Here is a 23,256-nt window from a genome sequence, read left to right as displayed (position 1 = left end):
AAAAAACCAAAAATACCAACAAAAAAAGAAGGGCTGCCCTGAATCTCCACCTACATAGTGCACTGGGCAACAAGCATCCTGCCCACATCTGCAGACTTGGCCTGCATTTCCTCCAGCGCTGCATCCCGATACACCCCTGAGGACAACAGGGTCTCTTCAGCCAGATTAACGTCTCCATTTGCCTACACGGAGCATTCAGAAACTGTGATAAGAAAGCTCACTTTTTTTTTTTTTTTTTTCGTTCACTTAAGGAAAAGACCTGTCTGTTTACAGTATAAATATTACCCTGCTCCTTCCTCAAGGTTTGCAACCAACAGCAAGCAATCGTGTGAAAACCAAGTATAGAAAATCTGGTATACTCGGTTCTCAGAATATGGCTTTCTGCTTTGGTTCATTGATTTAATCCACTTTTCTTAAACCAAATGACTCTCGAAGAGAATGTTACATAGTCATAAGACAAGAGCAGCCTTTGTTTTCCTGTCCGCATCAAGTATCTGAAGAGCCCCACTTGGGAAGCTCAACTAATCCAGGCCATCGTGATTGTCACAGGCTGAAATAGTGCCCCAGGAAGTTTCCTGCACCTGCTGGTTCGCCACACGGGCTGAACCTGGTGAAGAACTGGAGAGGTCAGCAGGAGGAGGTTCAGCTTAGCATCGTTTATTTAATACCAACTATTAAAACAACCCCCCCCAAAAGAAAGAATTCCCATTGGGGCGCAGTGGAAACAAATCTGACCAGTATCCATGGGGATTCAGGTTCGATCCCTGGCCTCGCTCAGCACGTTAAGGACCCAGCATTGGGGTGAGCTGTGGTGTAGGTGCGGACGCAGCTCGGATCCCACATTGCTGTGGCTGAGGTGTAGGCTGGCGGCTACAGCTCTGATTGGACTGCTAGCCTGGGAACCTCCATAGGCCGTGGGTGCAGCCTTGAAAAGAAGAAGAAACAAAAACAAAAACAAAATGTCCACACGAGGGGAATGATTATGTCATAATGGCCCGGGCCTGTGGCGGAATACTATGAAGCCATGAGCCAAAGTTGGGGGAAATGCCTAGGAAACAATGGTAGTAAAATTGCTGGATACAAAAGGATCTCCCCAGCTTTGTCTCAACTGTGTAAAAGCTCATAGGAAAAAAAAAATAAGTCCTCAAGATTCTCAGTGGAAGGCAGGATCGTGGTAATTTCCTCCTCACTACTTTTCCTTTCTCATACCTCCTAAATTTTCTACATGAGAAATGCATTGCTTTGTAACAAGAGTTTCCTGTGTCTCTATCTATCCATGTCTCTATGTATCTATCTATCTACCTACCTATGGCGTTTGTTAGAACAAGGAAATTGTTTTCCGGAAGACACTGTGTCTTGATCTAGGTAATAAAACATTTAATGTCAATGCCAGGCTTAGCTTCCCCCCTGCTCACCCAGTCTCACCGCAGGTCTCTGCTCCAAAAGACAGGATTTCCCATCATAAGCTCCAGTCTCCTAAATAGACCAAAGGACCCTCCTGAGAAAGCCAGCTTTTCTCGGAGTAGCCATGACAACTATTGGCATCCAAGCCAGTTTAAAGAGAAAGAGATTTTTTTTTTTTTTTTTTTTTGTCTTCTTAGGGCTATACCCACGGTCTAGGGAGGTTCCCAGGCTCGGGGTTGAATTGGAGCTGTAGCCGCCAGCCTACACTACAGCCACAGCAATGACAAATCCAAGCTGCATCTGCAGCCTACATCACAGCTCAGGGCAATGCAGGATCCTTAACTCACTGAGCGAGACGAGGGATCGAACCCGCAACTTCATGGTTCCCAGTCAGATTCGTTTCCTCTGAGCCATGATGGGAACTCCCAGAAAAAGATATTTCATCAAGCATTCCTAAGAGCCGGATAGCCATTTTGGAATGGAAACCAGAGGAAAGGAAGCTGGCACTTTACCCCAAAGCATTTAGCCGGGGCCTCAGGCGGCTTCACTTTGCACAGTGTATCCGTCTGAGGACACTTCTCCCGAAGAGCCCCTAGCTTGTTAACTGCGCTCAGGTTCAGTGGTGTTGTCCACACGCAAGCAGACAGCACCCCGGAGCCTGTCTTCTCTTGGTGCTGAAAGCCAGTGGGTAGATAATTATTCAAGGTCAGATTTTTCAAGCTGGATGCCAGGAAAAAAAAAAGGCCAAGCTTAAGGGTTAGCCAATGCTTTGCAAACACTTGTTTAAGGATTTCCTAATTACTCTAAGTGGTTCCTCCAGCTCTTGCACTTAAAAGGCTGCTGTATGATGTCATCCTTTGCCCATTATCTCTGCAGTCAATTTGCAGTATTAGGAAAGGCAGCAAGAAAATATTTGCAAACATCAACATTCTCAAGTCTTAAAAGATAATCCCCCTTTCAACTGCCTATGAGTGTATCAACGGCACAGTTAGGTTTTCAGATTCCTCTAAACGGTAACACCTCCAGCTGGATTGTACAGAAAACCTTTCTTCTGAGGAACTCAAAGAAATTTCTAAGTGGTCTCACATCAATCACAGAGCAAGTCCTCAGAGGACTGGCCAGGCAGGTAGTTAGAGGGTAATTAGAAATGCAAATTGATAAGCCCCTTTCCCATCGCTCCCTGGCGCAGCTCCCACCTGAGTAAATCTGGTGTAAGATTTTAGTGTAAGGATCGCTCGTGGCAGTAGGTTCTGACCCACTGGACATGGCACTGGGTCATTAATTCTTCACATTAACAATATTATCACAGCATCTCCATATCATGGATGGGGAAACCAAGGCAGATGGTGGTCAAGCATCCTAGGCCAAGCCATGCGGCCGAAGCCAGAGTTGGGACTTAACCACCTCTGTCTGGCTTTTCAAGTTTGCTGGCTCACCCACCACCCTCCCTCCCCCAGAGCCAGAGATGGTGGGGATCTTAACAAACACTGCAGGGAGGTGCCTCCCTCCACGGGCAGAAAACTTGCTAAGGTAGAAAGGTTGGGAGGTGAAGAATGCTTTGACGCCAGACTGCTTTCGAATCTCCGTTCCTTCACTTATTAGCTGGGTGACCCTGGCCAAATTACTTCACTTCTCTGATCCTGTTTCTTTATTTAAATGATGGAAATGACAGTGGTTCCTACCTTGGAGGGTCACTTTGAAGATTAAATGAAATAATGCATGGTAGGTACCTAGCGTAGTGCTTGGGCCCAGTTGGTGCTTAAGAAGTGTTTGAATATTATTGTTATTGTTCGTATTATTAGTATAGCCTAGAGATTATATATTTACTATTATATTTCATTTATATAGAAGTATAATAAAGAACCAGGATTACTATTAAATACTATTACTATTATTAAGAGACGTCTGGACTGTGAAAAGAAAGCTACCATTGTCTCTAGACTCACATTGTGCGCTCAGAGGCCATGCTCCCCCCAAGTTAATCCCCAAGCTGACACCTGAAGGCTCGACGGGGAGGGGGGCAAACTCGCATGTGTTCTTGGGATCTGCTCACCTGAGCCTTCACTTCCTCAACCCTGGGAGAGAAACACTTCTGTACTGCATACCTGCAGCAGCCTGGCTCTCCCTGTGCAGTTGCTGGGCGAGTACTTCCTAAGCCAATCCTCTCTGACTCCACTTTTCGAAGCAAGGGAGCTGTGGTTCATTTCACATGCAAAGAAAGAGCCTGGGGCTCCACATTAGTAGCCTCATGGATGATGAGTGAAATCAACTCCAGACTTGGCCGGCTGGTTCAGGTAAGGGGATCACAGAATAGCCGGCACTACCCAAGCAGAGGCGCTCAACCTGTATGAAATAAAATGCAGCAATATTGAAAAGCAATTCAGCTCATTTGAAGCTCCTAAACATTCCCAAAGTCTGTCATAACTAAAGCACACAGTGTCATGAATGAAATGAAAATGTGACCCTGGAATCTTACCATTTATTCCGAACTGAGAACCTGAAAATTGCTCTCTAACTGATAGGCTGAAAGTTATTACTTCATTCACTTAAGCATTTTTACATAAGGTAATTCTCTGATGATAAATCACATTGAAATTGATTTCAGTTTAAAAGTGAAAAAAAATCCACATTAACATGTGAAAGCTTAAAGAGCTGCAGATCTGAATTATTGGGGTGCTCATGCTAAGAAGAGATGACAAATTGAAAAATAAGCATGGAGTCACTTTTGGAAAATAAATCCGGTCCTCGGAACCACCCATTATGCAAGGAAAAATAAACTGCCTCTCATTTCATTAGGAAAACTCATTTGCATCGACATTTATACTTACATATGTAATAATGCATGGTCCCAGCCTGAATACAAGGTGGTAATTCAATCAAAAAGCTCCGTTGATATGCTATCATAAACAGCAAAAATGGAAACAGAGCCTTGGGAATAAATCACCCTCTTACTATTCAGCTGGGACCACACTGGGCTATTTTACACTACATGCATTGGTGCAGTATTTCACAAATATAAAAAACTGTATTTCCCTTTATTCATTGACATGTGGCTGTTTGAACTGGCAGCTTATGAAACTCCAGCAGGTGCCAGGATGGATCCCAGTGGTGGAATCAGACGGCAAGCGAAGAAGACAATAAGGCAGTTAAGATTTTTTAATGAAAATAATTTTAATCAAAATTTAAAACACACTTGAAAATTTTAATCCCAAGCATAAGGTCTGCACACACATCTCCATTTGGAGGGAAGAAACCCCACTGAAAATTAGCATCATTTTTAAAGCAGCAATATTCTCAGCTGCTAATTAGACATCTTCTCTTGGCTGATCTGATAATTCAGGAAATGTAAAAATGGCATTTTCTGAGGCTTTACAAGGTTATTTCTTAGAGAGATTTGAGTAATCTTGGTGATGTATTTGCTGTTCCCTCTGCCTGGAATACACCCCCTCCCCAGCCCCCGCTCCCAGTATCCTCATGTGTCTAGCTCCTTGCCATTGAACTTCAGAGAGACTTCCCTGATTTCTCCATCCCTCACTAACCCTGCTCATTCTATTTACATTATCTGTTGTATTATTAAATTTATTGTAGACAGGAATTCCTGTCGTGGCTCAGTGGTTAACGAACCCGACTAGTATCCACGAGGATTCGGGTTCGATCCCTGGCCTCTCTCAGTGGGTTAAGGATCTGGCATTGCCATAAGCTGTGGTGCAGGTCACAGATGTGGCTTGGATCCTATGTTGCTGTGGCTGTGGCGTAGGCTGGTGGCTACAGCTCCAATTCAACCCCTAGCCTGGGAACTTATATATGCCACAGGTGCAGCCCTAAAAAGACACACACACACACAAAAATTATTGTAGACTTCTTCAAGCATATATAGAAGTAGCAAGAATAGCAGAATGAGTCTGTTGTTCTCAGCTTTAATGCCCACCAATGCCAAGTCACGATTTCACCCTTCTCTAGCTACTCTCCACGCCCTCCTCGTGCCCAGGTGCTTCAAAGCACTTGCAAGACATCATGTCCTTTCATCTCAAACTATTTCGATGTGTTTCCTTCCATAAATAAATTCCATTTTTATGATGACCCAATGTTAGACGGTTCTTTCTTTTCCTGAAAATCCATAGCGAACCTGAAATCCATGTTGGCCCCTCATTGGAGCCAAGCAAGGGTCCTGAGTTTAGAAAGTCCTGGGTTTGGTGCCCAGTATCATCTAGGCCATTTTGTAGCCATGCTGTCTTGGGAGATGACTTCTGCTATCTGAGCTTCCCTTTCCTCATCTCTGAAATAGCCCATTCTGGCTTAGCATGCAAAATTCATCTTGAACCCAGTGGTGACAGACCCTCTCCGAGCCAGGCTCATGCTAAACTGCTGTGGATGGAGAAATGAGGCAGAGAGAGTTTAAGTAAGTCATCCATAGTCATACAGCCATAGACCTGGGATTCAAACATGATTAGCTCATACTCTTTTTTTTTCTTTTTTTGGCCTTGCCCATGGCATGCTGAAGTTCCAGGGCCAGGGATCGAACCCAAGGCATCACAGTGACAACGCCAGATCCTTAACCACTAGGCTCCCCAGCTCATACTCTTAACTACGTGGCTGTGCTACCTTTTAGTAGAAACCTTATGATGTAGTGGGCTCCCAGCCACCAGAAATTTAAGCCAAGGCTGGCCATTTTACTCGATGAGCTGGGATGGGTGAAAACACAAAGTATGGCATTCGCTACAGACCAGATGCCCAATCCATGGCAACCAACCTTTCGGGGGAGCACTTGAAGCCTCCCAAGGCCCATTGAAACTGATGTTGCGATCAGCCTCCCCAAAAGAGGCGAGCATAGCCTTGCACACTCGAGGTCTAGTCTTGCCAGGAGAAAGCAAATAGCTTGGGCAAGCACCGCAGCACAGAAACGACAACAGCTTACATCATGTAGCACCTGCCATATGCCAGGTCCTGGCCTAGGCATGTTGCATACATGAACGTCTTCAGTTCTCCAACAACCTGACTCAGGTACAATTATCATTAGTGGTTTAAAGATGAGGAGACAGAGGCAAAAGAAGCAACTTGCCCGAGTGACTTAATTGGAGAAACTTGGATGAGACCCAAATTTTTCTCCAATGAGGCTGACGTTACACACTCAAATCCTTGTCTTGAACAGAAGAATGACGAGGTCTGTGACCTTGGCCAAAGTCAACTGCTTCCTTGACGGTGTAAGACTCCTACGAACACTCAGACAGATGCTGCAAAGAAGGATCCAGACTAATGTATGATACAGGCCTCCAGGAAGGCGAGGCAGGACCCATTTCCTCTGGAAAGAATCTACTTTCTGAAAATGTACATATTCAGCAGCACTTCTGCGACAATAAAAGAATAACCATCATGGTACAGATTTATTTGTAATTCCTTCTCATTTCCAATAAGCACAGCAAAGCCTCCTCCTTCTCGGACACCCACCTCGTGGTCTCCCAGAGCATCCCCAAGTTTGCTCAGGGGTCCCCTTGTGCTGCAGCTCAGCCCACGGGTGCCGAGGCTCTCCTTCGTCCTTTCGCCTCTTCAGCAGATGCAATAAAAACCATTCACTGGCTGACAACGAAAAGGCAGCGCAGCCTCAACTGCTGGGTAATTCAGGAAGCCTCTTTCTCATTTTAATTGGTTTCCTAATTGGACTGTTTATGGGTTGTGCAACAGCCTGGGATAAAAAGGCCGGCCGAGCAATTATGTGCCTGGCATTCCTATCTGGCAGAAGTTAATAGTTTAATAATAAGAAGAAGGAACACCCCGAAGTTCAGTGGAATGCCAGCGGTTTTTGTCCTCAAGAAATACCTCGATGCAGAATAATCTCCCAAGTCAGAAATGATGGCAAGCGGTGCCTACCCAGTAGCAAGTTGGTGCTTTGCGAGCCTCCGGGTTGCTTTTTGATTTAGTGGGACGTGCCGGACGGGGCTCTCTGGGGCCTGTCAGGTTTATAACTGTGCCCTCCCTCACTGGCTGGAGATAAGGGGGTAAGCAGGGCCCTTGATGGGCCTGATTGATTCTCTGGAACGAAGGTTTGTCTTCCCTGGCGGGATGGATGACTTCATTCTGGTAGATGAGGTCACTCGAGTCAAGGCAATAAAGAGTCTGATATTCACATGAAAGCCAGTGTTCAAAGCAGCCTCCCAAGGAAATTCTCGCGATACCTTCCCCTACCTCCTCCACCCCCGCATCAGGAAACCGCATCTGCGCTAAGCCCCTGCTTCCATTCCAGAAGAAACTCACTACCCCCTCCCCCAGCAAACTCTGAAGCCAAATTGGATGGTTCTAATTTATAAAAATTTGGGGGTGGGTGGCTTGTGCAGAAAAATTGTCCGCAACAGGTTGGACCTTGGGCTGAAATCAGATGAGTGACGTTGCCCCAAAGGAAATCCTATTCTAATTGTTGCCTCATCGTGGCAACTGGGTCCTTGGTTGTTTTAAAAAAAAAGCTCGCTGGTCGTTTTTTGGCTCGGAACGTCCCTGGTATCAATTTTCTGGTAGAGAAACAGCACTCTGAGAACTCGGCTTTCATCTAATCCTGTAGATTAAAGTAACTTTTGCGTAATGCCACTCCACTGAGATGGTGTCATCCAAAGTGGCAATGCTATGGGAAGGTTTGGATTTGGGAAGGGACAAAAAAAAAAATTTTTTTTTTTTTCCCAATACAGGAATAAGAAAAGATGACCTCTGCCTAGGACTGCAAATTAGAAATCCTTGCCCAGAGGACAGTCCATTTATGATATGAGTTTTGAACGGAATTGATCTAATTTGGCCCGGTTTTATGTGCTTTATACACATGGGTTCAGCACTTGACACTTGATGGTGGATTTGGGTAATTAGTTAACTTCCCCAAGCTTGGTTTCCTTCAATGTAAAATAATACCAAGCCCAATGCTAAATAAGGAAATCTTGTATTTTGTAGAAATGGTGATGCTGTCAATTGCAAGATGCAACATTATATTTGTGTCTCTTGGAGAAAGGGAAAACACTGGTGATAGAACCATATTCCAAAGCTTTCTTATTTTAATTTTTTTGTTGAAGAAGCGTTTTGATGGTTTAATTTGACAAAGATTTTCACCGTGTATCATCCTTGGCATTCATACAGAATGGGAGTGGGGCATATTGGTTAAGGCAATGACAACCAGGTCATGACTATTGCTTGGCGGCAAACAGTTGGAAGAAGCCATCAATGGGAAGTTGCATCTTGAGTCCAGAGATGTTCAAATGGGAAATGGTGTGTGTTAGAACTGAGGAAACCCCGGAGCCTGGCACACAGTAAATATCACAGTCATGGTAGTATTAACGGTTATTCCAAGAGAAGAACTGTAATATTGCAAATTTTCTCTCCCCTCTCCCGCTTTATCAAAAGGGAGTTTTCAACAAGTTTGAGGCCTGAGTGTCCCTGGACAAAGGCTGCACCTGCCTTGGCCCCACACTGGCCCCCTGGGTCCGACCAGCCAGCCACTCTTCCCATGGTTCCACCCAGGAGCCCTCATTGGCCCCACTGAGGTCACATGTTCATTTCTGAAGCAGGGAAATGGGATGTTTTGATTGGCCAGTCCCGAGTCCTGTGCCCAGTCTGTTGCCAGGGGTTATAGTCTGCCCTACCTAAGCTACACAGCTGAGGGGTGGGAAGGAGTGGTTTCCCAAAGAAAGAGCAAGGGGGTTATTACCAGAAAAATGAGACATGACTGGGAGGGTGGGGGGCATTAAAGCCGTTTTCTTGGAGTTCCCATGTGGCTCAGTGGAAACAAATCTGACTGGTATCCATGAGGACACAGGTTTGACCCCTGGCCTTGCTCAGTGAGTTAAAAATCCGGCATTGCTGTGAGCTGTGGTGTAGGTCGCAGAACACGGCTGGGATCTGGCATTGCTGTAGCTGTGGTGTAGGCCGGCAGCAACAGCTCCGATTAGACCCCTAGCCTGGGAAGCTCCATATGCCGCGGGTGCGGCCCTAAAAAGACAAAAAAATTAAAACCACTTTCTTGATTCAACTCAAGACCCAGATATCCACAGGTATTTAAGCGGCCGTCTTGAATCTGGGCTTATCCAGGGATTCAGGAAACCCCTGACAGCTCAATCCCTGTGAGGAGCTAAGCAAACTTAAAAGCTGCTTGGCAAGGGGTAAATAAGCAACAAAGTTTCTGTAAGCAGGAGCCTTAGCTGCCTGCCAAAGAGGGAGACTCCTTATTGCAAGGACCATTGCATCTCATCCTGAACAGGCCTTCAAGGATGGCAGAAGGAGTGCTGAGTTTCACAAAGAGACAGCCACTTAAGTTCGGCAAGATCACCACCTACCACACTGTACTACCTCTTTCACTTTGCTGGCTATTGGAAACAAGGTGAAATAGATCTGAAATACTTTCATCAAGGTTAAAAACTCCCCCAGGGCAGCAGCCATCAGTTAAAGAAATCCGAATGATAAAGAGGTGTCAGCTACTCACTCATTGACTAATTCTAGCTTTACCGCTTAAGCAACCCTTTAAGAATGATGCTTTTCTAGCTCAAAAGCATCATCTAATTTGCAGCCCTAAAAAGACAAATTGATTTCCAATATTACCAAATCTACTGCCATATTTCCCAAAATGTGGGTGTAAATTAGGGTGAAGAGAGAAAGGCAATTTTACTGTCAGTTAAGTTTGGGCAATACTGTGGTCATTTGTTGCAGGACTTCTCAGAGCCTTCACTGATAATTCTATTACCCAATAGTTACTGAATTCCTAACACATCTAAGTGCCTTTCATGACATATTTGAGTTGACTCCAAAGCTCACATTTTTTTTAGCCCTACACCATTCGAGGGTTGATATGCATTATGAGCTTCCAAAAGAAAATGAGAAAAAAATAGATTTTTTTTTCAAACTCACTTGACACAAAACCCTTCTTTTATAGGATCTTGCGAAGTTAAACTTGCATATGTCCCACGATGGGAAATGCTAGCCTGAAACAATTGCCCATTTTTCTAAGCTCCTCTGAGCCAATATTTATGGACTATAAACACCCAGCACATTCCAGGAGCTCTGTTTATGGCGGGAAGGGCGGGATTACTGCCCTAGGGGAACCTACCATCTAGAAGATAAGATGACAGGCATTTTTGTGCTGTGATGGACCTGAAAATAACAGACTGCGGGCAGCAGAGGGGCAAGGGGATCAACAGTCCCTGGGGGCACCCTGGAATATTTAAAAGAGGACATGGGCTTGAAGTGTGGGCATTAAAGATAAGTAGAGCCTGCCAAGCACAAAAATAAATAAATAAAATAAAATAAAAAAAATAAGGCACAGAGACAGTGCAAGCAGAGGGAGCAGCCCAGCCATCTTTACCATAGCTTTGCTCCAGAAAGAATTAAATGGCATTTGAAGAGTTCCCTGGTGGCTCCATGGGTTAAGGGGCTGGCATCACTGGCATGGCTGGGGTTGCTGCCGTGGCACAAGTTCCATCCTTGGCCCAGGAATTTTTGTATGCCATGGACGCAGCCAAGAAAAAAATTGCATCCGAATTCTAGAAGAGGTCTCAGACTTGCTCGTGAACTTTTCTCTCCAAGCCCCTACACCCATGAAAATGGCACCACAGGAAATGCTATGAGTACCTGTCCAGGGAGGAGGGTGGCTTGCCCAGCCCTCCTCCGTAGCTGCCTCCAAACGATGCTGACTGGGTTTTGCAGGGTCTCAGGCACCATCCAGAGCAGATCTCACCACCCATACATGCAAGGTTGCTCCCCACACTGACCCAACGGGGTGGTTTTAAAATAGGTCCGCGAGTTCATTGACGCTCCTTCCTTTCAAAGGTGGAGTGGAATTTCCTTCCACTTGGATGTGGGTCAGACTTACTGACTCAATTTTAATGAATAAGAAGTGATGGAAGTGAGTCTCTCTGACTTCTGATGCTGGGTTATATAAAGCATAACTTCTCGCTAATTCTCTCTCTTTTTCTGCCCTGGCCCTGTTTCTCTTGCTCTTTTTTCCTCTCCCTTCTCTCTCTCCCTATGTATTCTTTTCTTTCTTTGTGTGTTGGGGGAGTCTGTCTGTCTCTGTCTGTCCCTCCCTTCCTATCCTCGTCTCCCACTCTGGACACTCACCTTTGTTTTTTTGTTTTCCTTTTTAGGGTTTTCTTGGCCAGCCTTGCAGCATGCAGGTGCTCCTGTGCCGGGGAGCGAACCCACAGCGGAGCAGCAACTTGAGCCCTAGCAGGGACAAAGCTGGATCTTCAACCCTCTGAGCCACGAGGGAACTCTTGGACACTCACAGTTGGAACCCAGCCACTGTGTGGTGAGCAAGCCCCAGCTCCCTGGTGAGGTGGTGTTTCCCCAGCTGGCACTAGCTCAGGTCTCGGCCTAGGCAGTCGTATGTGGAATCACATTATTTTGTGCATTTAAGCTCCCCAAACTCAGCTTTTACAGCCTGGTAGTTTTGGTGGTCAGAGAAGGGGGAGTAGAAAATGCTAGATAATCCCCTTGTCTTTTTTTTTCAAAGCTTATGTATATGCTTCTCTTATTCTCTGTGCCTCACGGGAAGAGAAACCACAGTAAAAAATGTTAAGACCCACAGCACATTTCTTTGAGGGGCTTTGGGGCCTAAGAGGGCTCAGGTCTTGGAAGTTCCAAGGTTTCACCTTACACAGAGATTTAGAAACCTTTCTAGCAGGTACCCTGCAAGCTCCACCCATGCTCCAAACACAGCTGTGACTAAAAGTATTTAAAAAGGAGCTGGAGGGAGTTCCCATCATGGCTCAGAATCTGACTGGTATCCACGAGGACACAGGTTCGATCCCTGGCCTCGCTCAGTGGGGTTAAGGGTCCAGCGTTGGCATGAGCTGTGGTGTAGGTCACAGCCTCGGCTCAGATCCCACGTTGCTGTGGCTGTGGTGCAGGCCCGGCAGCTGCAGCTGTGATTCATCCCCTATGGGAACCTCCATGTGCCGAGGGGGCGGCCCTGAAAAGACAAAAATAAAAAATTCCAAGGGGCCGGAGGCCTTCAGGGCTCTACCTGGCACTCCTCTGCATATAAATCTCTTCTGATTCTTCTTAACTGGCAGAAGTTTCTCTCCTCTCCAGCCCAGCCACTCCTCAGGAGGATTAATGACAAGGCAGCTCCAGTCTGGGGTGGAGAGATTTAGACCATGTCCCCCGACCGTTCCAGAACCCGCTCCACATGAGGCCAAGTGCGGGGTGAGGTCTGAGCAAGGAATGGGGCAGCTGTTCACGACCTTCCAAGCCCAGGCTGTCTTCCCACTGCAGGTGGGGACATGCTCCTGGAGCCCACGGCCCAATGGGGACATGGCAGAAGCTGGCAATTTTCAATTACACGTTGGAAGAATCTTTCTTTCTTTTTCTTTTGCTTTTGCTTTTTTAGGGCCACGCCTGCAGCATATGGAGGTCCCCAGGCTAGGGGTCCAGCCAGAGCTACACAGCCACAGCAACTCGGGATCCGAGCCACATCTGCGACCTATACCACCGCTCATGGCAACACTGGATCCTAAACCCACTGAGCGAGGCCAGGGATCGAACCCTCAACCTCATGGTTCCTAGTTGGATTCATTTCTGCTGTACGACGATGGGAACTCCAGGAAGAATATTTCTTGATCTTTCTCCTTGGAGGAGAGTAAATTGGGTGTACCTTTTCTGAAGTGCTTTAACAGCCAGGGTTGAAATTAGGAGGCTTTTCTTTTGAACCATCAGTTCAGCAGAAGGTGGAATTGACTGGAAAAGGCGATGGCCTAGAGCCTTCTGGGAAAGGGAGGATTGTTTTTTATCTTTATCATGGGAGGTCCTCGTGCTTGCCAGGCTCTGAGGAGCTACAGCCCTGAGTGGGGAGATCTGGCCCATTGTTGGGGACAGCTTGTAAATAAGTAAGCAATGCACTCATTCCTTACTGTGGCAGTAAATGTTACAGAGAAGTACTGAGATTCTGAGGGTGGCAGATGGGAGTCAAACTCCCTTGGGGAGTCAGGAGTCCAGCTTCCTGCCATGGCTTCAACCTTGTCTGAGCCGGGGACAAAAAATCCCTCCTGAGTTTTGTGGCAGCCTTATGAAACTGCTCGGAGGAAGAAAGGTTGCAGCCAGCCAGCTCCCTTTCTTTATAACCAGCATCCATATCATTCCCCCACAGGGCGCCTTCAGCAGGGGCATGAATCCTCTCGCCCACCCCCACCGCAATCCTCACAAATAAAATCCTAAGAATGGCCAATATATTCTGCGCCGAGTCACAATAGCCCGCAAGAAGAAATGCATAAACTCATAACTTCGAACCTAGGATCTTTAGCATCCCATTAAAAATATTCAAAATATAAATCAAAATTCATGGGAATACGTAATATTCAATTTAGAATTTATGGCATTTTAAAATAGGATGATTTCCTCAAATGGGCAATAAATTTGGTTTTGTGGAATTGCACTTGCCACGTTATCATGACAGTTGCTTTATCTACACAGCCCACCAAAGCGGAGTCACTTTATAGAATCTCAATTCACAAATCAACTGTCGTCTTCACTTCACTGATTCATTGCTGATGGGCCCTTCACAAGGTAAAAAAAAAAAAAAAAAAAAATCCCTTCCGAGTTGACAAGAGTAAGAAATGGGAAGGTGAGCACTGCCCATCCATTCACTGGCCCGCTGACCCGCCTGTAGTGATACATGGCAGAATAAACTCATAAACCAGCCGCATCTCTTGACCTCTCGGAATAAATGGAAACAGAAGAGGCTTGATGATGATCATTGTGTTTAAGGATTAGGATCTGACCAGAGGATGATAGATACCCAAGGTGCACCTTGAAAACAGGAACCCAGGCCAGGCCACTGAGAGTCAAAAATCCCCCAATTTTAAGGAAGTTTTCCCTTTATGAATTTTTCACAGCCCCTGCTGTCCTGTTGAGAGCATGCCAGTGCCAGACCTCTCACAAGGAGGGGGCATCTCTGAGTTTGCGAAGAAAATATTATAGAAACATGAGGAAGAAAGAAGGAGTAAAGTTGACCAAATTAAAGGATTTGCTCAGATATGATACAAGTAAGTTTTTATTTATTTTTAAAATTTTTGCAGCAGCACCTGCAGCATATAGAAGTTCCCAGGCTAGGGGTGGAACAGCAGCTGCAGGCCTACGCCACAGCCATGGCAACAACAGATCCGAGCAGCGTCTGTGACCTATACTGTAGCTCACAGCAACATGGGATCCTTAACCCATTGAGCAGAGCCAGGGATCGAACCCATATCCTCATGGCTACACATCAGGTTCGTTTCCACTGAGCCACAATGGGAACTCCCAAAATTATTATTATTATTTTTATTTAGCAAAAGCTACTGCTTTAAAAACATGTTCTCAGTTAATTTAAGCATAGCCCATATTTTATAAACTGGCTTTTTAAAAAGCATGATTTGTAGAACGGAAATGAATTTTCCAATTCCTAATTGACAATATCCAAAACCAAACTCTTAATTATGTTTGAGAGAAAAATAAGAAACAAGTTCAGGGCATCTTAGTCATGACAGAAGCACACGAACTTCAATGTTCTGGACTCAACTCTGTGACGGAAATAACATGTATGGATTCAAAATGACCAACACGATTTTGACTATCAGTATCCAGAAATGGATTCCTGCTTGTTAGAAATATTTAATAAGCAGATGTATTTAAATAAGTGCTAATTCTGACCTCATGTTAAGAATCTGTACCCAGATGCTCTAATGGTAAGTTGAAGGTGTTTTAAGGAACTGTTTTTAATAGTAAAAAATAACACATCATTAGAATGGTTGGAAGAGGAAAAGATTCGTCTCCAATGGAATCACCCTACTGCTGCTATTATTAGCTAATGTATTCATTTTTACCTTTATATATGTTCACAAGGATAGCCTATATAGCACATATACAATTTTATATTTTTAATTTTAATAAGTTTATTATTTTTGCTTCATGCTTTTTGTAATTATAATTTTAGTGTAATTATAAATTTTGTAATTTGTAATTTTACATATCAAAGAAATGCATGATGATTTAGCCGATCATCCTTCAGTTTATAATTGTCCGATATTTAAGCAGTTTCTAAATTTTCAAACTATAAATAATTCTCTGAAACAGACTCATAGACATAGAGAATAGACTTGTGGTTGCCAAGGGGGAGGGGGCACAGGGGAGGGATGGAGTGGGCATTTGAGATTAGCAGATGCAAACTATTATATAGCAAATAGACAGGAATTCCCACTGTGGCACAGCGGAAACAAATCTGACTAGTATCCATGAGGATTCAGGTTCGATCTCTGGCCTCTATCAGTGGGTAAGGGATCCAGCATTACCATGAGCTGCGGTATATGTCGTAGACTTGGCTCAGATCCCACGTTGCTGTGGCTGTGGTATAGGCCAGCAGCTGTAGCTCTGATTTAACACCTAGCCCGGGCACTTCCATATGCTCTGCGTGTGGCCCTAAAAATTAAAAAAAAAAAAAAATCAAAAAAAAAAGAATGAAATAGGCTTATTAGAAGCAATCAAGGCTAGTAAATAATAGGATAATATCTTCAAGTTGTTGAGAAGAGTATACATAATTAAAAGAGAGGATCAAATAAATTTTCAAAGATTCTTGCTACTAAAGGTGTTGTGGAGAAAGAAGAAACTGAATCTAGGAGTAACGAATTCCAGAAGCATGGGGAGCAACACTGTTAAACACACTAAATCCTATGTCCATAATACAATTAAGTTAGAAAGAAAGAGATTTTTTTTTTTTTAATAGCTGCACTCATGGCATATGGATGCTCCCCAGGCCAGGGACTGAATCTGAGCCACAGCTGTTGGGAGCTCTGCTGCAGCTGTGGCAATGCTAGATCCTTTAACCCGCTGGGCTGGGCCAGGGATCGAACCTGTGCCTCCACAGCGACCCAAGCTGCAGCATCGCATTCTTAGCTCACTGTGCACAGCAGGAACTCCAGAAAGAGCCAATCTTAATATGTATTTGGAAATTAAACAAGAACAATGAAAACAACCAAAACCTTCCATATAGCTGTGGGTCAGAAAATAATGACAAATTTAGAACTGAATAACAAAAGGCTAGTCATCACACCTGGTACTACAGAGACAAAACCATACTAAGTGAAATAACTGTAGTCCTGAAATCATATGTAATAGAAGAAATAATAAGCTATGTATCCAACTCAAGAACTTAGAAAATAATTTATTTTTCCAAATATAGTAGGAAAAATAATAGAACGAAAATTAATCAAATGGAAAATAAGATAGTTTGGCAAAATTAAAAGCTGTTTCATTGGAAAAATCTAACAGACCAAACTCTGGCAAGATTTATCAAGAAAATAAGAGAGAAGAACCAATGAACAATATTAATGAAAAGGAAACCTGACTATGAATATAGTAGAGCTTTTTAAAATCATGAGAATGCCAAGAACAGCTTCATGTGATAAATTTTAAAAGTCAGAGGGAATGGAAAATTTCTAGAAAGATGTGGAAAGTAAAAGTGACTCAAAAAGAAATAGAAAACCCGAGTAGTACATTTCACTCCATAGAATCAAGTTGTCACAAAACCATTTTCCAGAAACATCTGGCCCAGATGGGTTTTTACGTTAGTCCTATTAAATCATTCAAAGAACAGATAACTCCAACTACATACCATCTATACCACAGAGCAGAAAGAGGTAAACATTATTCCAAATATTTTATGGGACTAGTTAATTCTGACATCAGAAAAGACAAGGATATTACAGAATGGAAAGACCTCACTTATGAATGTAAATGTAAAAAATCCCTTAAAAAAAAATCTAGCAAGGAAAAAACTCATCAGCCAGTAGGATTAATCCCATCAAAGACCATGGTAGCCTAGAAAATGCACTCATATAATTCATTATATGTTAATACATTAAAGAAAAACATCACAACAATAAATGCAGAAAGAAAAATCCAATTCGACTTAGTCACAGCAAAAGTCTCAAGTGCCCTCAGTGGCCCCAGGGACACCCTAATAAGAAATGACAATATTTTGGGGTAAGCTTTATCACAATGGGTATTCACATGAAGCAACCATATCTAGGGGTGTGGAATGGGTTCTGTTTTGCCTGATCCTGGCTGAAGACCCCTAGCAGGAAAGACCAGAAGCCCAGGCCACAAATACCCTGCAGAATCCTTGGAAAAAAGAGGTTTCAGCTGCGGTTGACAGCTCCTCCACATGTCCCCCGTTCTCATCAATACTCTGGAACAAGAGCAGCTTAGGAACCTTGACTTGCTCCACTTGATAATAGATATATGGATGTAGCTAGATACAGACAAAAAGAAATACAAGGCTAAATCCCTGTTGATTCAGGACAATTTATTGACCTTCTACTATATGCCAGGCACTGCATTAAGACTTCAACATAAATTATCTTATTTAATTCGCTAAAACAACTCAGCTCGGGAAGTCTAAAGCAGCCCAATTTTACAGATGGAAAACCAGGACCTGGCGAAAAGATGCGGCTTACTCGTCTATACATTCATTAACTGGTGGAGTTAATAGTTAAACTTGGCCTGGCCTCAAAGCCTCATGCTCCTTCCACCATCCCACACTGTCTTGAATTGGTGATAGACACTGTTATTTCTGACCCTGGGTTCTGGCCAGTTTCAGTGAAAGGCTTTTGTGGACCCTCTCTGAGCAGTCACCTTGATTCCTCTTTATTCGTAAGCAAATGGTGTGGAAAAAGGGTCAGTACCCTTTTTCTGAAGGATCAGATAGTAAATATTTCAGGCTCTGAGGCCATATGGTCTCTGCTGCAACTTCTCAGCTCTGCTTTTGTAGCAGGATGGCAGCCTTTAGACAATAAGCAAACAAGTGGGTAGGGCTTGTTCCAAGAAAAGTTTCTTAATCATAATGGGCTGGACTTGGCCACTGGACCATAGTTTGTGGCCCTCTGATGTAGAGGCTGAGAATACAGCTTCAGGATCCAAGTTCCCTGAGTTTAATCCCGGCTCAACCACCTAGTAGAAGTACAACCTATGTACATGTAATTTCACTGTGTAAAATTGAGATAAGGTTGTTGTGAGGATTAAATAACTGAAAATAGATGTTATTTGGAAGCTTGCAACATGAAAAATATTGCTGTGTGCACCAGTGTTCAAGATTTTTTTTTTTTTGACCACTCCCACAGCATGCAGCAGTTCCTGGGACAGAGATCAAACCCCCACTACAGCAGTAACAATAGAAGACCCCTAACCCACTGATTGAGCCACCAGGGAACTCCAAGTTGTTTTAAATTAAAACCAAAATTGAGTTTAACACAATGAACTCAAAGCAAGCTTTTGGACTTTAAGATCTCAAAGGAGAGGAGTTTCTGTCATTGCTCAGTGGAAACGAATCCGACTAGTAACCATGAGGATGCAGGTTTGATCCCTGGCCTCGATCTGTGGGTTAAGGATCTGGCTTTGCTGTGCTGGTCCCGCATTGCTGCGGTGTAGGCCGGCAGCTGTAGCTCCGATTCAACCCCTAGCCTGGGAACCTCCATATGCCACGGGTGCGGCCCTAAAAAGACAGGAAAAAGAAAAAAAGATCTCAAAGAAGAGAACATAGTGCTTTGGAGAAGATCACACTGAGTTTCTGAAAACACTCTTTATGTACCTAACCCAGTATATTTACTGGGTACCAACTATGTGCCAGACATGGAACAAGGATGGAAAATGCTAAGAATCAAAACAAAAACAAAGAAGGTCCCTGGTGACTCGTCGGGTTAAGGATCTGGCCTTGTCACCACTGTGTCCCCAGTTGCTGCTGTGGCACAGGTTTAATCCCTGGCCCCGGAACATCTGTATGCCATGGGCATGACCCCAAAAAAGGATGGAAAATGCTCATACTGTGCCCAGCTCTGTGCTAATGTCTGAGATTGAGGGAGCACCTATTTTGAATATCACTGAAAAAAACTTTCAGACAAAACAATTACTTTAATTTAGTGCTTTTGTGTTTCAAAACCAATCCACTAAGAAGTGACTCTGAGGTCCTTAAGTACAATTCACATCTGAATTTGACGCCAATTGAGTTTGGTCATTAGAGTTTAACCACTAGGGTATTAATTGAAGCACTGGAAAATACCTCTGGTCAGTTTCATCATCTAATGGCGCTTGAGTTTCCTAATGCATCCTAATAAGGGCTGTTGCATATGCATAGGCCAATCCAGATTTTACAAGGAACTGTTTACACTGATTAAAAACATTTAAAATGGGCCACATTCTCCTCAGATTTCAAGTACAGTTATTTTTCCTATTAATTTTTCTAGATATGATTGTGCTTTAAAATAATGGCTGGATTTCATTTAAAACTATTAGTATTTTTTTTTTTTTGGTCTATCTATAAAGTAATTGCTATAAAAATTCCCTGTGGACTTAATTTATGTATCTGAATTGAGTTCCCTAGTATTACTGAATCCAAGAGATGCATTCCCCGAAATGTTAAAGAATTTCTCAAAAAATGGTAGCTTTATGCTAGACAGAAGATTTTGTTTTCCTTGACTTATTTAAGAATTAAGTGTACCATTTGCTAATTAAATTACTCAGTATTGACTCTAAAACTTTTGGTTTAAAAACCTGATTTGATAAAAAGCCATCTGAAACGTTAGCTCACGTTGTTCTTGGAGTGTGGGAACACTGATTTTCCATGCTTAAGACACAATCTGGATTCCACAAGGTTTTATTTTTGTTTTAAACCATATTGAAGACATATTTTAAAATAAAAATATTTTAAGCTGTAATCATATCGATATATTACCTCCTGACTGGGTTCAATTCACATTTATGGGAGGAAAAAAAAAAAGGAAACAAGAAATAACAAAGTCCTAACCTAATAGAAAAGAATTGCGAGAAGACCGCTTTTTTCAGAGTTGGCCCTCGTTCAAGGTACATATGGTCACATAATCTTTTAAAAAGCACAATTCAAGTCTCGATTTAATTTTGTAATAGGGTAAATGGAATTACGCTGCTGATGAAGTTCAGTGCTTAAGCTTAAGCGTACACCAGGCTGGCTGAGTGACCCTGACTCCGTGTACTTGGCCATCCAGATCGCCCAGGGCTCCTTTAAGCGCTTGCCTTCCCTGAACTAAAGCACCGTCACCGGGCTGGGTGGGATCCTTCATATTCATGGCAGCCCAGTCACCTTGTAAACATGATCATAATGCAAGGTTAATAACTACTTTGCAGGAATGCATTATGTATTCTGTTTCCCCTCTTTGTGTTTCTTGGGTACCAAGGATTAGCTAATGGAAAAGCTTTGGCGCTCGCAGAAAAGTTCCAGGTTGAACTGTGCTTGGAGACGGGGTAAACTTTCTATCATTCAAAATCTGCCTGAGCGCTGTAATTTTCGCAGTGTCTATGAGAAGGCCAACCTCCATGGCGAATAAGGAACACAAGGGACCTGCAGATCCACCTCCTTTCTTTTACAGATGAGGCAACTGAAATCTAAGGGGGTACCTCTGGCCATGGCTCCCACCCAGGTAGCTAAAGCTAGAGACTGCCACTTCTGCTTTCAGCCATGGCAATTGGATCAACACCATCCTTTGGCACACAGCTAGACTGCCTCCTTTTTTTAAATTTTTTATCTTTTGCTTTTTAGGGTCACCCTTGCAGCCTGTAGAAGTTCCCAGGTTAAGGGTTGAACCAGAGCTGCAGCTGCTGGCCTACGCCACAGCCACAGCAATGCCAGATCTGAGCAGCATCTCAGAACTACACCACTGCTCAGGGCAACCCCAGATCCTTAACCCAATGAGTGGAGCCCAGGGATCAAACCCGCATCCTCATGGATACAAGTTGGGTTCCTTTCTGCTCAGCCACAAAGATTACTCCCTAGACCTCCTCCTTCTGTCAACACATGCTTCAGTGATGGCACGAGTCAGAGTCTTGGTATTTCCCCAGGAGACTTGGAATTCTCCAAGGGACTATGTTTTTTTTTTTTTTTTGCTTTTCAGGGCCACACCCATGGCATATGGAGATTCCCAGGCTAGGGGTTTAGTTGAAGCTACAGCTGCCAGCCTATGCCACAGCCACAGCAACACCAGATCCAAATTGTGTCCACAACTTACACCAGATCTGAGCCACATCTGCGACCTACACCACAACTCATGGCAACTCCGGATCCTTAACCCACCGAGCGAGGCCAGGGATTGAACCCGCAACCTCATGGTTCCTAGTCAGATTCGTTTCTGCTGAGCCACAACGGGAACTCCAAGGGACTGTGTTTTATTCTCTCTGTATTCTCAGCATTAGAACACAGTCTAGCACATATTTACAAATGGACCTATGACCAGAGGACCGTCCAGGCACAAGGGTAGTTCTCGATGCTTTACATTTATTAACTCATGGAGCTTTGTTTTTCAGATGAGAAAATAGACTCAACAAAGTTAGATAATCTACCCAGCATCTCCTAAGCGGGAAGTGGCAAATCTATCTTCCAAACCCAAGCACTTTGTGGTGGACCCAGAAATAACATAACAGAAGGCAGAAAATGAGACATTGCTGCAGAAGTTGTATTTGCAGTACCAGGGGACTTGGAGAAGGGATCCCCATGGGCCAGGAAAATTCCTTGGCGTATCTACACCCCAGGAATCTCAAAATAACAGCCGAGCCCAGGAGCTTTCTCCCTGCTGATTTTCCAGTGGGAGTTGGTCCATGGCAGTGTGCTGCATCTTTGTGCCATCAGACCTGAGAGCCCTAAGAGATTAGTCCCTGGAATTTCAGTGGAGGAGGAAGAGAACGCCGTGGTCTGGTTAATCAGAAAGCGTGCCAAGGTTCTTCCAGTAAGCCCCAAATAGCTGTGCTAATGCAGGGACGGCAGAAGCCTGTGAGCCACTTAGCGGCTGAGATTTAGCCTTGTAGTGGTGGGAAATCCAACCTCAGCTCATGCTGCAAGCCGACTGCCAGAAAGCCACTGGCTGGTCAAGTGCCGTCCCCTGCCTGCCACCCTGTGTCCTGCTCCGTCCTTGGAAATCACTGCCCCTCAAAATTGTGAGGCCAATATATGATCATTCAACTCCGTTCTGCTCAAGAGAATGTGGTCTGGGCATCAGCCATGACACCAACTTACGTTGTCTAGGAAAAAAACTAGACCTGTGGCAATATTTCTGGCCTTTGAGACCAACGTGACAAGATGGACAGACACCTTCTCACAACTTGCTAAGGCCTCTGGTCCAAATGAACCAGGGTAACTTCCAGAAGAAAGACATTTGTGTGTCCAGCACTATTGTTTTGCATTTTCTTTTTCTTTTTTTCTTTTTTTGCAATCCGTGTTTGTATTCATTTTCTCACTCTTGTTGAAAAAAAAATCCTCTTGGAAATTAAAAGTCATCTCTTTTCTACTTTAAATAAGATAATACAAGGAAATCCCTCACTAGGCCTCACTTTTCACTTTGATTGCCAGGAAACTCCAAACCAAAAATCCTTTTTTTAGGAGTTCCCGATGTGGCTCAGTGGGTTAAGAACCCAGCCTAGTGTCCGTGAGGATGCGGGTTGATCCCTGGCCTTTCTCAGTGGGTTAAGGATGCAGAGTTGCCACAAGTTGTGGCTTAGGTCACATGCAGATGCCGCTGGGATTTGCCATTGCTGTGGCTGTGGCACAGACTGCAGATGTGGCTAAGATCCAGTGTTGCTGTGGCTGTGGTGTAGGCTGGCAGTTGCAGCTCTGATCCGACTGGCAGCCCAGGAACTTCCATGTGCCACGGGTGCAGTCATAAAAAGAAAAAAAATTTTAGAAAATGTCAAAAATCTTTTTCAATGGCAAACCTTTTCCCTTAGCTTAAACTGAGTCGCCGTAATCGTAATCCACCACCCCCCTATACCCAGCTTTGCTTTTTCTGTTCTCTTACTGTTTCTGACCTTTGGGGGGGGAGCTACCAATTTCCTTTTTGAAAGGCA

General features: G+C 44.1%; 1 long non-coding RNA gene across 6 annotated transcripts in view; it reads left to right on the top strand.

The window, feature by feature from the left end:
* LOC110260952 (uncharacterized) overlaps window positions 1-23,256 on the top strand; it is a 255,028-nt gene that overhangs the window by 158,099 nt on the left and 73,673 nt on the right. For all 6 annotated transcript variants that reach the window (XR_014805882.1, XR_014805881.1, XR_014805885.1 and 3 more), the window contains 2 exons: window positions 11,511-11,674; window positions 14,259-14,408. This is a non-coding gene — a long non-coding RNA (uncharacterized LOC110260952). The remainder of the gene's footprint in view (window positions 1-11,510; window positions 11,675-14,258; window positions 14,409-23,256) is intronic.

This window comes from Sus scrofa, chromosome 6 (assembly GCF_054392235.1).
Source record: "Sus scrofa isolate SSC_HxYL_T2T_F1_AM1 chromosome 6, Sscrofa_HxYL_maternal_Yorkshire_Landrace_v2.0, whole genome shotgun sequence".
NCBI classification, from domain to species: Eukaryota; Metazoa; Chordata; class Mammalia; order Artiodactyla; family Suidae; genus Sus; species Sus scrofa.
Note: the sequence above shows the minus strand (reverse complement) of the source record. Positions and strands in the feature narration are given on the sequence as shown.